Source organism: Salmo salar, chromosome 04 (assembly GCF_965601325.2).
Source record: "Salmo salar chromosome 04, fSalSal1, whole genome shotgun sequence".
In the NCBI taxonomy this organism is placed as follows: domain Eukaryota; kingdom Metazoa; phylum Chordata; class Actinopteri; order Salmoniformes; family Salmonidae; genus Salmo; species Salmo salar.
This window is the reverse complement of record NC_138294.1, coordinates 675,001-689,359: the sequence shown is the minus strand read 5'-3', so window position 1 is coordinate 689,359 and position 14,359 is coordinate 675,001. Positions and strand designations below refer to the sequence as shown.

Genomic DNA, 14,359 nt, shown 5'->3' with positions numbered 1-14,359 from the left:
ACCGAGCGCACCGGGCTGTAGCTGCGCACTGGCGACACAGTGCGTATCTCAGCATAACATGGTGCTTGCTCGATCACTTGCCCCTCACAGTAAGCACGGGGAGTTGGCTCAGGCCTCCAACCTGACACTGCCAATCTCCCCGTGTGCCCCCCCAAAACATTTTTTTGGGGATGTCTCTAGCACTTGCCTCTTGGTTGGTACAGTGCCTCATAATAACGCCGCTCTGCTTTTGCTGCCTCCATCTCCTCCCTCGGGCGGCAATACTCCCCAGCCTGCCTCCCAGGTCCTTTCCCGTCCAGAATGTCTTCTCAGGTCCATTTCTGTTGCTCCTGGGCACGCTGCTTTGTCCTTTGATGGTGGGTTATTCTGTCACGGCTGTCGAAAGGAGCGGACCAAAGCGCAGCGTGGTTGTAGTTCCACATTCCACATTTTATTAAATCCGTGAAACTTTGCAATACATAAATAAGTGAATATGACAAAACAACAAACCGTGACGCAGAGAGAAACAGACACTACTCAAAATATAATAACCCACAACACCCAGGAAGAAAAACCCCTACTTAAATATGATCTCCAATTAGAGACAACGAGGACCAGCTGCCTCCAATTGGAGATCAACCCAAAAAACAACATAGAAATAGAAAACTAGAACTAAACATAGATATAGAAAACATAGAACAAAACACAAAACACCCCCTGTCACGCCCTGACCTACTCTACCATAGAAAATAACCTCTTACTAGGGTCAGGACGTGACACACACACACACACACACACACACACACACACACACACACACACACACACACACACACACACACACACACACACACACACACACACACACACACACCGTTGTCAATTGTCAGGGGCAGACTAAGTACATAGATCAGGCTCTTGGAACCACGGAACAAACAACATGTGAGGAATCACATTGATTGGTGATGGTGGTCTATATCCCTTTACAGCTGGAGTATGGAACACAGTACACACACACACACACACACACACACACACACACACACACACACACACACACACACACACACACACACACACACACACACACACACACACACACACACACACACACACCTGTCTAATGTCCTGTCTATCAGTGTATAGGATGAACCTTGGCCTTGGTGGGAATTGTCCCTGCCATCCAGCTTTCCCCTATGTGTGAGTCTGTGTGAGTCTGTGTGAGTCTGTGTGAGTCTGTGTGAGTCTGTGTGAGTGACAGAGAGAGAGAGAGAGAAAGAGAGAGATAGGGAGTGTGAGTGAGTGAGTGAGTGAGTGAGTGAGTGAGTGAGTGAGTGAGTGAGTGAGAGTGAGAAAAAGAGAGACTACCATCCTACCACTACTCTCTGATAATATAACACCCGATACACACAGAGATAACACAGCACCGCACAGCAGAGAGGAGGTCTACCCAGGTAACAGAGAGACCTACTCAGTTAACAGTGAGGTCTACCCAGCTAACAGGGAGGTCTACCCAGGTAACAGAGAGACCTACCCAGCTAACAGGGAGGTCTACCCAGGTAACAGAGAGACCTACTCAGTTAACAGGGAGGTCTACCCAGCTAACAGGGAGGTCTACCCAGTTAACAGAGAGACCTACTCAGTTAAGAGGTCTACCCAGTTAACAGAGATCTACCCAGGTAACAGAGAGACTTATCCAGGTAACAGAGAGATCTACCCAGGTGACAGAGAGATCTACCCAGGTGACAGAGAGATCTACCCAGGTAACAGAGAGATCTACCCAGGTAACAGAGAGACTTATCCAGGTAACAGAGAGATCTACCCAGGTGACAGAGAGATCTACCCAGGTGACAGAGAGATCTACCCAGGTAACAGAGAGATCTACCCAGGTAACAGAGAGACTTATCCAGGTAACAGAGAGATCTACCCAGGTGACAGAGAGATCTACCCAGGTGACAGAGAGATCTACCCAGGTAACAGAGAGAGCTACCCAGGTGACAGAGAGACTTATCCAGGTAACAGAGAGACTTATCCAGGTAACAGAGAGATCTACCCAGGTGACAGAGAGACTTATCCAGGTAACAGAGAGACTTATCCAGGTAACAGAGAGATATACCCAGGTGACAGAGAGATCTATCCAGGTAACAGAGAGACCTACCCAGGTAACAGAGAGAACCCCCCAGGTGACAGACAGCTGAGGCAGGTCAGACAGGGTGTAGATGTGTTCTCTACAGTACAGCTGAGTACAGCACCTCTGGATTCAGAGGGCTGGAGGAGAGATTATCACACTTGCACCACATGTACAGGGATCTCATCGCCACGTAAACAGATAAGACCCGTAATCAGGTAACAGGCGAGGCGCCGCACCTGGATATCTGAGGACACCCCGCGTACGCTTGATGACGTCACCAATATGTGTCAACGTCGAGTTAATTAATTCAGTCAGACTGACTGCCATCTACCTGAAACAGGTTGTCTCTGAGGAGGTATCGACCTGTCACCACTAGCTGCTGAGACCAGACACCTGCCTCTGCTTCAGGTGAGTTCTGACATGGACACTGTTATCACCTATCTACAGTATATTATAGTTACTCTGTGGATGGACCTATGTGACAGGGCTTGAGGGTTGGGGAGTAATGCTTTGTGAAGATGGGTCCCGTGTGGCTCAGTTGGTAGAGCATGGTGTTTGCAACGCCAGGGTTCGATTCCCACGGGGGACCAGTACGGGGGGGGGATTTTTTTAAATTAAATGTATGCATTCACTACTGTAAGTCGCTCTGGATAAGAGCGTTTGCTAAATGACTAAAATGTAAGATCATTTGGTTAGGATTTACAGTAACTCCTGGTTAGAAATTACAGTAACCTTTTACCTTCATACCCTTTGTGCCTTGTGTTATGTCATTTGCTTTGATTCATGTTCTGTTGCAAACTAGAGAGGGTAATTGTCAGGAAGAAAAAGTGTGCCTTGCATAATCTGAACAAAATCTAAATTGTGGTAGAAGTTGTGTGTGAGAAATAGTGTACATTAACTCTCAATTCCAACCTAAAATCACTAAGACACAATGTGTTTCTTCCCTCAATCAGAAAGATGAGGGTAGTGTGTTTCGTATTCTAATTTGGCAGTAAAGTAATTTTTATTAGAACTATGGGGAAAAAGGTGGTAGTCAAACCAACACCCTGATATTTGAGTTAGTGAGACGAGTGTGTCAAACCATGTGTGTAATGAATACTCAGGGAGAAAAAGGTGTATATTCACGCGCAGCAGATGTTTATTAAGCCTTGGAATCGTGGTCACAGGCAGGCAATGGTCAACCACAGGTAGGCAGTCAAAAACAATACCTCACAACCATACAAACAGAAAGAACTGAACTAAACAGGGAGCTGATGAGATCAGGTGAGAAACAAACACAGGTGAAATCAATGAACAAAAATGAAAGACAGGGCTACGTTCCAGAACACAAAGAAACAGGGCTACGTTCCAGAACACAAAGAAACAGGGCTACGTTCCAGAACACAAAGAAACGGGGCTACGTTCCAGAACACAAAGAAACAGGGCTACGTTCCAGAACACAAAGAAACAGGGCTACGTTCCAGAACACAAAGAAACAGGGCTACGTTCCAGAACACAAAGAAACAGGGCTACGTTCCAGAACACAAAGAAACAGGGCTACGTTCCAGAACACAAAGAAACAGGGCTACGTTCCAGAACACAAAGAAACAGGGCTACGTTCCAGAACACAAAGAAACAGGGCTACGTTCCAGAACACAAAGAAACAGGGCTACGTTCCAGAACACAAAGAAACAGGGCTACGTTCCAGAACACAAAGAAACAGGGCTAAGTTCCAGAACACAAAGAAACAGGGCTACGTTCCAGAACACAAAGAAACAGGGCTACGTTCCAGAACACAAAGAAACAGGGCTACGTTCCAGAACACAAAGAAACAGGGCTACGTTCCAGAACACAAAGAAACAGGGCTACGTTCCAGAACACAAAGAAACAGGGCTACGTTCCAGAACACAAAGAAACAGGGCTACGTTCCAGAACACAAAGAAACAGGGCTACGTTCCAGAACACTTAGAAACAGGGCTACGTTCCAGAACACAAAGAAACAGGGCTACGTTCCAGAACACAAAGAAACAGGGCTGCGTTCCAGAACACAAAGAAACAGGGCTACGTTCCAGAACACAAAGAAACAGGGCTACGTTCCAGAACACTTAGAAACAGGGCTACGTTCCAGAACACAAAGAAACAGGGCTACATTCCAGAACACAAAGAAACGGGGCTACGTTCCAGAACACAAAGAAACAGGGCTACGTTCCAGAACACAAAGAAACAGGGCTACGTTCCAGAACACAAAGAAACAGGGCTACGTTCCAGAACACAAAGAAACAAGGCTACGTTCCAGAACACAAAGAAACAGGGCTACGTTCCAGAACACAAAGAAACAGGGCTACGTTCCAGAACACAAAGAAACAGGGCTACGTTCTAGAACACAAAGAAACAGGGCTACGTTCCAGAACACAAAGAAACAGGGCTACGTTCCAGAACACAAAGAAACAGGGCTACGTTCCAGAACACAAAGAAACAGGGCTACGTTCCAGAACACAAAGAAACAGGGCTACGTTCCAGAACACAAAGAAACAGGGCTACGTTCCAGAACACAAAGAAACAGGGCTACGTTCCAGAACACAAAGAAACAGGGCTACGTTCCAGAACACAAAGAAACAGGGCTACGTTCCAGAACACAAAGAAACAGGGCTACGTTCCAGAACACAAAGAAACAGGGCTACGTTCCAGAACACAAAGAAACAGGGCTACGTTCCAGAACACAAAGAAACAGAACACAAGGTTGACTAAGAAAAGAAAAGCAGAACCTTACAATGTGACTCAAATCAACACCCTGATATTTGAGTTAGTGAGAGTGGTGAATCTTTCCAGTTAATGACAGCAGCCATTCCGCGAGGCAGACCAGGAAGCTATAGAACGTTGATAAGAGACATCGTTGTGAAATAGAAAGCTGATTAAACACACCGTTTCTTATCAGTATTCAATTCATTCTAAGAATAACAAACCTTTGATCTCTGTTTTGATGAGTTTGATGTGTAAAATAGACACCTTGTGTTTGTGTGTGTTAATAGATAAGATGTACTAGTATCATCATTTTAGCCTCCTTTAAGATAACATGTCCAGGCTGTACCAGGAAACTTCTACTACTATAACCCTCCGTTAATAATCACTATGACAACAATACTACTATAACAGTTAATAATCACTATGACAACAACAATACTACTATAACAGTTAATAATCACTATGACAACAACAATACTACTATAACAGTTCATCTATATGATGACAACAACAATACTACTATAACAGTTAATAATCACTATGACAACAACAATACTACTATAACAGTTAATAATCACTATGATGACAACAACAATACTACTATAACAGTTAATAATCACTATGACAACAACAATACTACTATAACAGTTAGTAATCACTATGACGACAACAATGCTACTACAACAGTGTCACGGTCGTCGTAAGAGGTGGAAGCATACTCGGACCAAAGCGCAGCGTGATCTGGGTTCCACATGTTTATTAAATGAAACTCTCAAAAAACAATAAAGAATAAACACGAACGTGAAGCTATGCAGGGCTCAAGGCAACTATACACAAACAAGATCCCACAAAACATAGTGGGGAAATGGCTGCCTAAATATGATCCCAAATCAGAGACAACGATAAACAGCTGCCTCTGATTGGGAACCATACCAGGCCAACATAGAAACAGAACGACTAGATAGAAACACCCCCCCTAGTCACACCCTGACCTAACCAAAATAGAGAATAAAACGGCTCTCTATGGTCAGGGCGTGACAGTACCCCCCCCAAAGGTGCGGACTCCGGCCGCAAAACCTGAAACCAACTGGGGAGGGTAGGTGGGGTGACTAGTGTCGGTGGCGGCTCCGGTGCGGGTCTTTGCCCCCGTCCAGACCATGGGTCCGACCATGGAGCCGGGTAGAACGCCGCGCCTGGACTGGGCACCGGCGCAGAGGAGAGCCCCGGCCATGGAGCTGGGTTGGACGCCGTGCCTGGATCGGGCACCGTCGCAGAGGGAGGCTCTGGACCGGGGACCGTCGCCTGGAGGCTCTGGACCGGGGACACGCACTTCAGGGTGAGGAGCAGGCACAGGACGTACCGGACTGGGGAGGCGCACTGGAGGCCTGATGCGTGGAGCCGGCGCAGGTTGCACCGGACTGGTGACACGCTCTTCAGGGCGAGTGCGGGGAGCAGGCACAGGACGTACCGGACTGGGGAGGCGCACTGGAGGCCTGATGCATGGGGCTAGTACCGGACGTACAGGGCCCTGGAGGCACAATGGAGGTCTGGAGCGTAGAGCTGGTACAACATGTCCTGGACAGATGACAACCCTAGCACGGCAAGTGCAGGGGGCTGGCACAGGACGCACTGGGCTGTGGAGGCACACTGGAGACACCTTGCGTAGAACCGGCACAGGATGTACTGGGCCGTGGAGGCGCACTGGAGGTCTGGAGCGTAGAGCTGGCACAACGTGTCCTGGACAGATGACAACCTTTGCACGGCAGGTGCTGGGAGCTGGCACAGGATGCACTGGGCTGTGGAGGCGCACTGGAGACCTGGTGCGTGGAGCCGTCACAGATGGTACCGGACAGATGACACGCTCCTCAGACAGGGCTACGTTCCAGAACACAAAGAAACAGAACACAAGGTTGACTAAGAAAAGAAAAGCAGAACCTTACAATGTGACTCAAATCAACACCCTGATATTTGAGTTAGTGAGAGTGGTGAATCTTTCCAGTTAATGACAGCAGCCATTCCTCGAGGCAGACCAGGAAGCTATAGAACGCTGATAAGAGACATCGTTGTGAAATAGAAAGCTGATTAGACACACCGTTTCTTATCAGTATTCAATTCATTCTAAGAATATCAAACCTTTGATCTATGTTTTTATGAGTTTGATGTGTAAAATAGACACCTTGTGTTTGTGTGTGTTAATAGATAAGATGTACTAGTATCATCATTTTAGCCTCCTTTAAGATAACATGTCCAGGCTGTACCAGGAACCTTCTACTACTATAACTGGAGAGAACCAAGGGCCATATCTGATTCTGGTTCTAAATTTCTTGAATGGGGCATGCTTATTTAAGATGGTGAGGAAGGCATTTTAACAAAATAACCAGGCATCCTCTACTGACGGGATGAGGTCAATATCCTTCCAGGATACCCGGGCCAGGTCGATTAGAAAGGCTTGCTCGCTGAAGTGTTTCAGGGAGCGTTTGACAGTGATGAGTGGAGGTCGTTTGACCGCTGACCCATTACGGATGCAGGCAATGAGGCAGTGATCGCTGAGATCTTGGTTGAAAACAGCAGAGGTGTATTTAGAGGGCAAGTTGGTTAGGATGATATCTATGAGGGTGCCAGTGTTTACGTCTTTGGGGTGGTACCTGGTAGGTTCATTGATCATTTGTGTGAGATTGAGGGCATCAAGCTTATATTGTAGGATGGCTGGGGTGTTAAGCATGTCCCAGTTTAGGTCACCTAGCAGCACGAGCTCTGAAGATAGATGGGGGGCAATCAGTTCACATATGGTGTCCAGAGCACAGCTGGGGGCAGAGGGTGGTCTATAGCAGGCGGCAACGGTGAGAGACTTGTTTTTAGAGAGGTGGATTTTTAAAAGTAGAAGTTCAAATTGAAAAGAAAGGAGGACCAAGGCACTCTTCATATAATTGATTTTTTAAATGAATTATATGAAGAGTGCCTTGGTCCTCCATTCTTTTTGATGACCAACTCACCCTTTTTACCAAAGAGCACCTTCTGTCTACCAACATTTACTATTGTGTACCTTAGTAGCGCTTCCCTTCCTCCTCTTTCTACTAGAAGTTCAAATTGTTTGGGTACAGACCTGGATAGTAGGACAGAACTCTGCGGGCTATCTCTGCAGTAGATTGCAACACTGCCCCCTTTGGCTGTTCTATCTTGTCTGAAAATGTTGTAGTTATGGATGAGGATTTCAGAGTTTTTGGTGGTCTTCCTAAGCCAGGATTCAGACACGGCTAGGACATCCGGGCTGGCAGAGTGTGCTAAAGCAGTGAATAAAACAAATTTAGGGAGGAGGCTTCTAATATTAACATGCATGAAACCAAGGCTATTACGGTCACAGAAGTCATCAAAAGAGAGCGCCTGGGGAATAGGAGTGGAGCTAGGCACTGCAGGGCCTGGATTCACCTCTACATCACCAGAGGAACAGAGGAGGAGTAGGATAAGGGTACGGCTAAAAGCTATGAGAATTAGTCGTCTATGACGTCCAGAATAGAGAGTAAAAGGAGCAGGTTTCTGGGAGCGATAAAATAGCTTCAAGGTATAATGTACAGACAAAGGTATGGTGGGATGTGAATACAGTGGAGGTAAACCTAGGCATTGAGTGATGAGAGAGATATTGTCTCTAGAAACATCATTAAAACCAGGTGATGTCATAGCATGTGTGGGTGGTGGAACTGAAGGGTTGGATAAGGTATATTGAGCAGGGCTAGAGACTCTACAGTGAAATATGCCAATAAACACTAACCAGAACAGCAATGTACAAAGCATATTGACATTAAGGAGAGGCATGCTTAGCCGAGTGATCATAAGGGTCCAGAGAGATTCAGACAGCTAGCCGGGCCATAGGTAGCAAGCTGGCAGAAGATGGAGGGAGGTCTGTTTTTAGCCACCTCGTGCGTTTCTGTCTGTAGATTAGTGGGATTCCGTGTGGTAGAGAGGACCAATCAAGTTGGAAAAATAGTTATAGTTATAGGGGCCCAAGAAAATTGTCTGATAGACCTATTAAGATAGCAGCCGATAAGACAGCTAATGATTAGCGGGCCGCAGATGGGCGTTCAGGTTACGTCGCAACGGAGGGGCCAAGTTGGATAACTCCCTCGGGCAGATAACGTCGGTAGTCCAGTTGTGGAGGCCCGGTGGGGCTCCGACTCGGCAGTTAAACGGGTCCAGATAGGTGATTGTAGCCCAGGAGTGGCTGATGGAACTCTTCAGCTGGCTAGCTCCGGAATAATTGATGTTTGCTCTGGGACCGACGTTAGCCAATAGTCACTCGGATAGCAGCTAGCTAGCTGCAAGATCCAGGTGTAAATGTCCAGAGCTTGCGATAAAAATCCGGGGATATGGAGAGAAAAATAGGTTCGGTATGCTCTGGTCTGAGTCGCATTGTACAAAACTGCCGATAGCTATTCGAGCTAAGGGATAGCTGATGACCGCCAACCGTGGTTAGCTGAATACTAACGCTAGCTTCTGGCTAGCTAGTGGCTAGCTACTGGCTAGCTACTGGCTAGCTTCTGTTGTGAATTTCAGATTTGAGGTGAATAATACTTTTTTTTTTTTTTAATTGGAGAGGCCGGTTGCAGGAGAGTGTTTTGAGATTGAGTTTTTAGAAAAAAATATATAAAAAGATATGCGAAGAAAATAAGTAAATATATATACACGGGACACGACAGGACGAGGACAAAAGACGTCTGACTGCTATGCCATCTTGGGTTGAAAAAACTATGACAACAACAATACTACTATAACAGTTAATAATCTCTATGGTGACAACAACAATACTACTATAACAGTTAGTAATCTCTATGACAACAACAATACTACTATAACAGTTAATAATCACTATGACAACAACAATACTACTATAACAGTTCATCTATATGATGACAACAACAATACTACTATAACAGTTAATAATCACTATGACAACAACAATACTACTATAACAGTTAATAATCACTATGATGACAACAACAATACTACTATAACAGTTAATAATCACTATGACAACAACAATACTACTATAACAGTTAGTAATCACTATGACGACAACAATGCTACTACAACAGTGTCACGGTCGTCGTAAGAGGTGGAAGCATACTCGGACCAAAGCGCAGCGTGATCTGGGTTCCACATGTTTATTAAATGAAACTCTCAAAAAACAATAAAGAATAAACACGAACGTGAAGCTATGCAGGGCTCAAGGCAACTATACACAAACAAGATCCCACAAAACATAGTGGGGAAATGGCTGCCTAAATATGATCCCAAATCAGAGACAACGATAAACAGCTGCCTCTGATTGGGAACCATACCAGGCCAACATAGAAACAGAACGACTAGATAGAAACACCCCCCCTAGTCACACCCTGACCTAACCAAAATAGAGAATAAAACGGCTCTCTATGGTCAGGGCGTGACAGTACCCCCCCCAAAGGTGCGGACTCCGGCCGCAAAACCTGAAACCAACTGGGGAGGGTAGGTGGGGTGACTAGTGTCGGTGGCGGCTCCGGTGCGGGTCTTTGCCCCCGTCCAGACCATGGGTCCGACCATGGAGCCGGGTAGAACGCCGCGCCTGGACTGGGCACCGGCGCAGAGGAGAGCCCCGGCCATGGAGCTGGGTTGGACGCCGTGCCTGGATCGGGCACCGTCGCAGAGGGAGGCTCTGGACCGGGGACCGTCGCCTGGAGGCTCTGGACCGGGGACACGCACTTCAGGGTGAGGAGCAGGCACAGGACGTACCGGACTGGGGAGGCGCACTGGAGGCCTGATGCGTGGAGCCGGCGCAGGTTGCACCGGACTGGTGACACGCTCTTCAGGGCGAGTGCGGGGAGCAGGCACAGGACGTACCGGACTGGGGAGGCGCACTGGAGGCCTGATGCATGGGGCTAGTACCGGACGTACAGGGCCCTGGAGGCACAATGGAGGTCTGGAGCGTAGAGCTGGTACAACATGTCCTGGACAGATGACAACCCTAGCACGGCAAGTGCAGGGGGCTGGCACAGGACGCACTGGGCTGTGGAGGCACACTGGAGACACCTTGCGTAGAACCGGCACAGGATGTACTGGGCCGTGGAGGCGCACTGGAGGTCTGGAGCGTAGAGCTGGCACAACGTGTCCTGGACAGATGACAACCTTTGCACGGCAGGTGCTGGGAGCTGGCACAGGATGCACTGGGCTGTGGAGGCGCACTGGAGACCTGGTGCGTGGAGCCGTCACAGATGGTACCGGACAGATGACACGCTCCTCAGACAGGGCTACGTTCCAGAACACAAAGAAACAGAACACAAGGTTGACTAAGAAAAGAAAAGCAGAACCTTACAATGTGACTCAAATCAACACCCTGATATTTGAGTTAGTGAGAGTGGTGAATCTTTCCAGTTAATGACAGCAGCCATTCCTCGAGGCAGACCAGGAAGCTATAGAACGCTGATAAGAGACATCGTTGTGAAATAGAAAGCTGATTAGACACACCGTTTCTTATCAGTATTCAATTCATTCTAAGAATATCAAACCTTTGATCTATGTTTTTATGAGTTTGATGTGTAAAATAGACACCTTGTGTTTGTGTGTGTTAATAGATAAGATGTACTAGTATCATCATTTTAGCCTCCTTTAAGATAACATGTCCAGGCTGTACCAGGAACCTTCTACTACTATAACTGGAGAGAACCAAGGGCCATATCTGATTCTGGTTCTAAATTTCTTGAATGGGGCATGCTTATTTAAGATGGTGAGGAAGGCATTTTAACAAAATAACCAGGCATCCTCTACTGACGGGATGAGGTCAATATCCTTCCAGGATACCCGGGCCAGGTCGATTAGAAAGGCTTGCTCGCTGAAGTGTTTCAGGGAGCGTTTGACAGTGATGAGTGGAGGTCGTTTGACCGCTGACCCATTACGGATGCAGGCAATGAGGCAGTGATCGCTGAGATCTTGGTTGAAAACAGCAGAGGTGTATTTAGAGGGCAAGTTGGTTAGGATGATATCTATGAGGGTGCCAGTGTTTACGTCTTTGGGGTGGTACCTGGTAGGTTCATTGATCATTTGTGTGAGATTGAGGGCATCAAGCTTATATTGTAGGATGGCTGGGGTGTTAAGCATGTCCCAGTTTAGGTCACCTAGCAGCACGAGCTCTGAAGATAGATGGGGGGCAATCAGTTCACATATGGTGTCCAGAGCACAGCTGGGGGCAGAGGGTGGTCTATAGCAGGCGGCAACGGTGAGAGACTTGTTTTTAGAGAGGTGGATTTTTAAAAGTAGAAGTTCAAATTGAAAAGAAAGGAGGACCAAGGCACTCTTCATATAATTGATTTTTTAAATGAATTATATGAAGAGTGCCTTGGTCCTCCATTCTTTTTGATGACCAACTCACCCTTTTTACCAAAGAGCACCTTCTGTCTACCAACATTTACTATTGTGTACCTTAGTAGCGCTTCCCTTCCTCCTCTTTCTACTAGAAGTTCAAATTGTTTGGGTACAGACCTGGATAGTAGGACAGAACTCTGCGGGCTATCTCTGCAGTAGATTGCAACACTGCCCCCTTTGGCTGTTCTATCTTGTCTGAAAATGTTGTAGTTATGGATGAGGATTTCAGAGTTTTTGGTGGTCTTCCTAAGCCAGGATTCAGACATGGCTAGGACATCCGGGCTGGCAGAGTGTGCTAAAGCAGTGAATAAAACAAATTTAGGGAGGAGGCTTCTAATATTAACATGCATGAAACCAAGGCTATTACGGTCACAGAAGTCATCAAAAGAGAGCGCCTGGGGAATAGGAGTGGAGCTAGGCACTGCAGGGCCTGGATTCACCTCTACATCACCAGAGGAACAGAGGAGGAGTAGGATAAGGGTACGGCTAAAAGCTATGAGAATTAGTCGTCTATGACGTCCAGAATAGAGAGTAAAAGGAGCAGGTTTCTGGGAGCGATAAAATAGCTTCAAGGTATAATGTACAGACAAAGGTATGGTGGGATGTGAATACAGTGGAGGTAAACCTAGGCATTGAGTGATGAGAGAGATATTGTCTCTAGAAACATCATTAAAACCAGGTGATGTCATAGCATGTGTGGGTGGTGGAACTGAAGGGTTGGATAAGGTATATTGAGCAGGGCTAGAGACTCTACAGTGAAATATGCCAATAAACACTAACCAGAACAGCAATGTACAAAGCATATTGACATTAAGGAGAGGCATGCTTAGCCGAGTGATCATAAGGGTCCAGAGAGATTCAGACAGCTAGCCGGGCCATAGGTAGCAAGCTGGCAGAAGATGGAGGGAGGTCTGTTTTTAGCCACCTCGTGCGTTTCTGTCTGTAGATTAGTGGGATTCCGTGTGGTAGAGAGGACCAATCAAGTTGGAAAAATAGTTATAGTTATAGGGGCCCAAGAAAATTGTCTGATAGACCTATTAAGATAGCAGCCGATAAGACAGCTAATGATTAGCGGGCCGCAGATGGGCGTTCAGGTTACGTCGCAACGGAGGGGCCAAGTTGGATAACTCCCTCGGGCAGATAACGTCGGTAGTCCAGTTGTGGAGGCCCGGTGGGGCTCCGACTCGGCAGTTAAACGGGTCCAGATAGGTGATTGTAGCCCAGGAGTGGCTGATGGAACTCTTCAGCTGGCTAGCTCCGGAATAACAACAACAATACTACTATAAGAGTTAGTAATCTCTATGACAACAACAATACTACTATAACAGTTAATAATCACTATGACAACAACAATACTACTATAACAGTTAATAATCTCTATGGTGACAACAACAATACTACTATAACAGTTAGTAATCTCTATGACAACAACAATACGACTATAACAGTTAATAATCTCTATGGTGACAACAACAATACTACTATAACAGTTAGTAATCTCTATGACAACAACAATACTACTATAAGAGTTAGTAATCTCTATGACAACAACAATACTACTATAACAGTTAATAATCACTATGACAACAACAATACTACTATAACAGTTAATAATCACTATGAAGACAACAATACTACTATAACAGTTAATAATCACTATGACAACAATACTACTATAACAGTTAATAACCACTATGACAACAACAATACTACTATAACAGTTAATAATCTATATGAAGAAAACAATACTACTATAACAGTTAATAATCAGTATGACAACAACAATACTACTATAACAGTTAATAATCTATATGAAGAAAACAATACTACTATAACAGTTAATAATCACTATGACAACAACAATACTACTATAACAGTTAATAATCACTATGACAACAACAATACTACTATAACAGTTAATAATCACTATGACAACAACAATACTACTATAACAGTTAATAATCAGTATGACAACAACAATACTACTATAACAGTTAATAATCACTATGACATCAACAATACTACTATAACAGTTAATAATCACTATGACAACAACAATACTACTATAACAGTTAATAATCACTATGACATCAACAATACTACTATAACAGTTAATAATCACTATGAAGGCAACAAAACTAC

General features: G+C 45.6%; 1 protein-coding gene across 1 annotated transcript in view; it reads left to right on the top strand.

Moving 5' to 3' along the window:
• Positions 1 to 2,408: 2,408 nt before the first annotated feature.
• The window catches only part of LOC145878579 (sodium-dependent phosphate transport protein 2B-like), a 40,081-nt gene continuing 28,130 nt past the window's right edge, over positions 2,409 to 14,359 (top strand). The window contains 1 exon segment of the mRNA XM_082973968.1: positions 2,409 to 2,518. The gene's annotated coding sequence lies outside the window, so the exon portion shown is untranslated.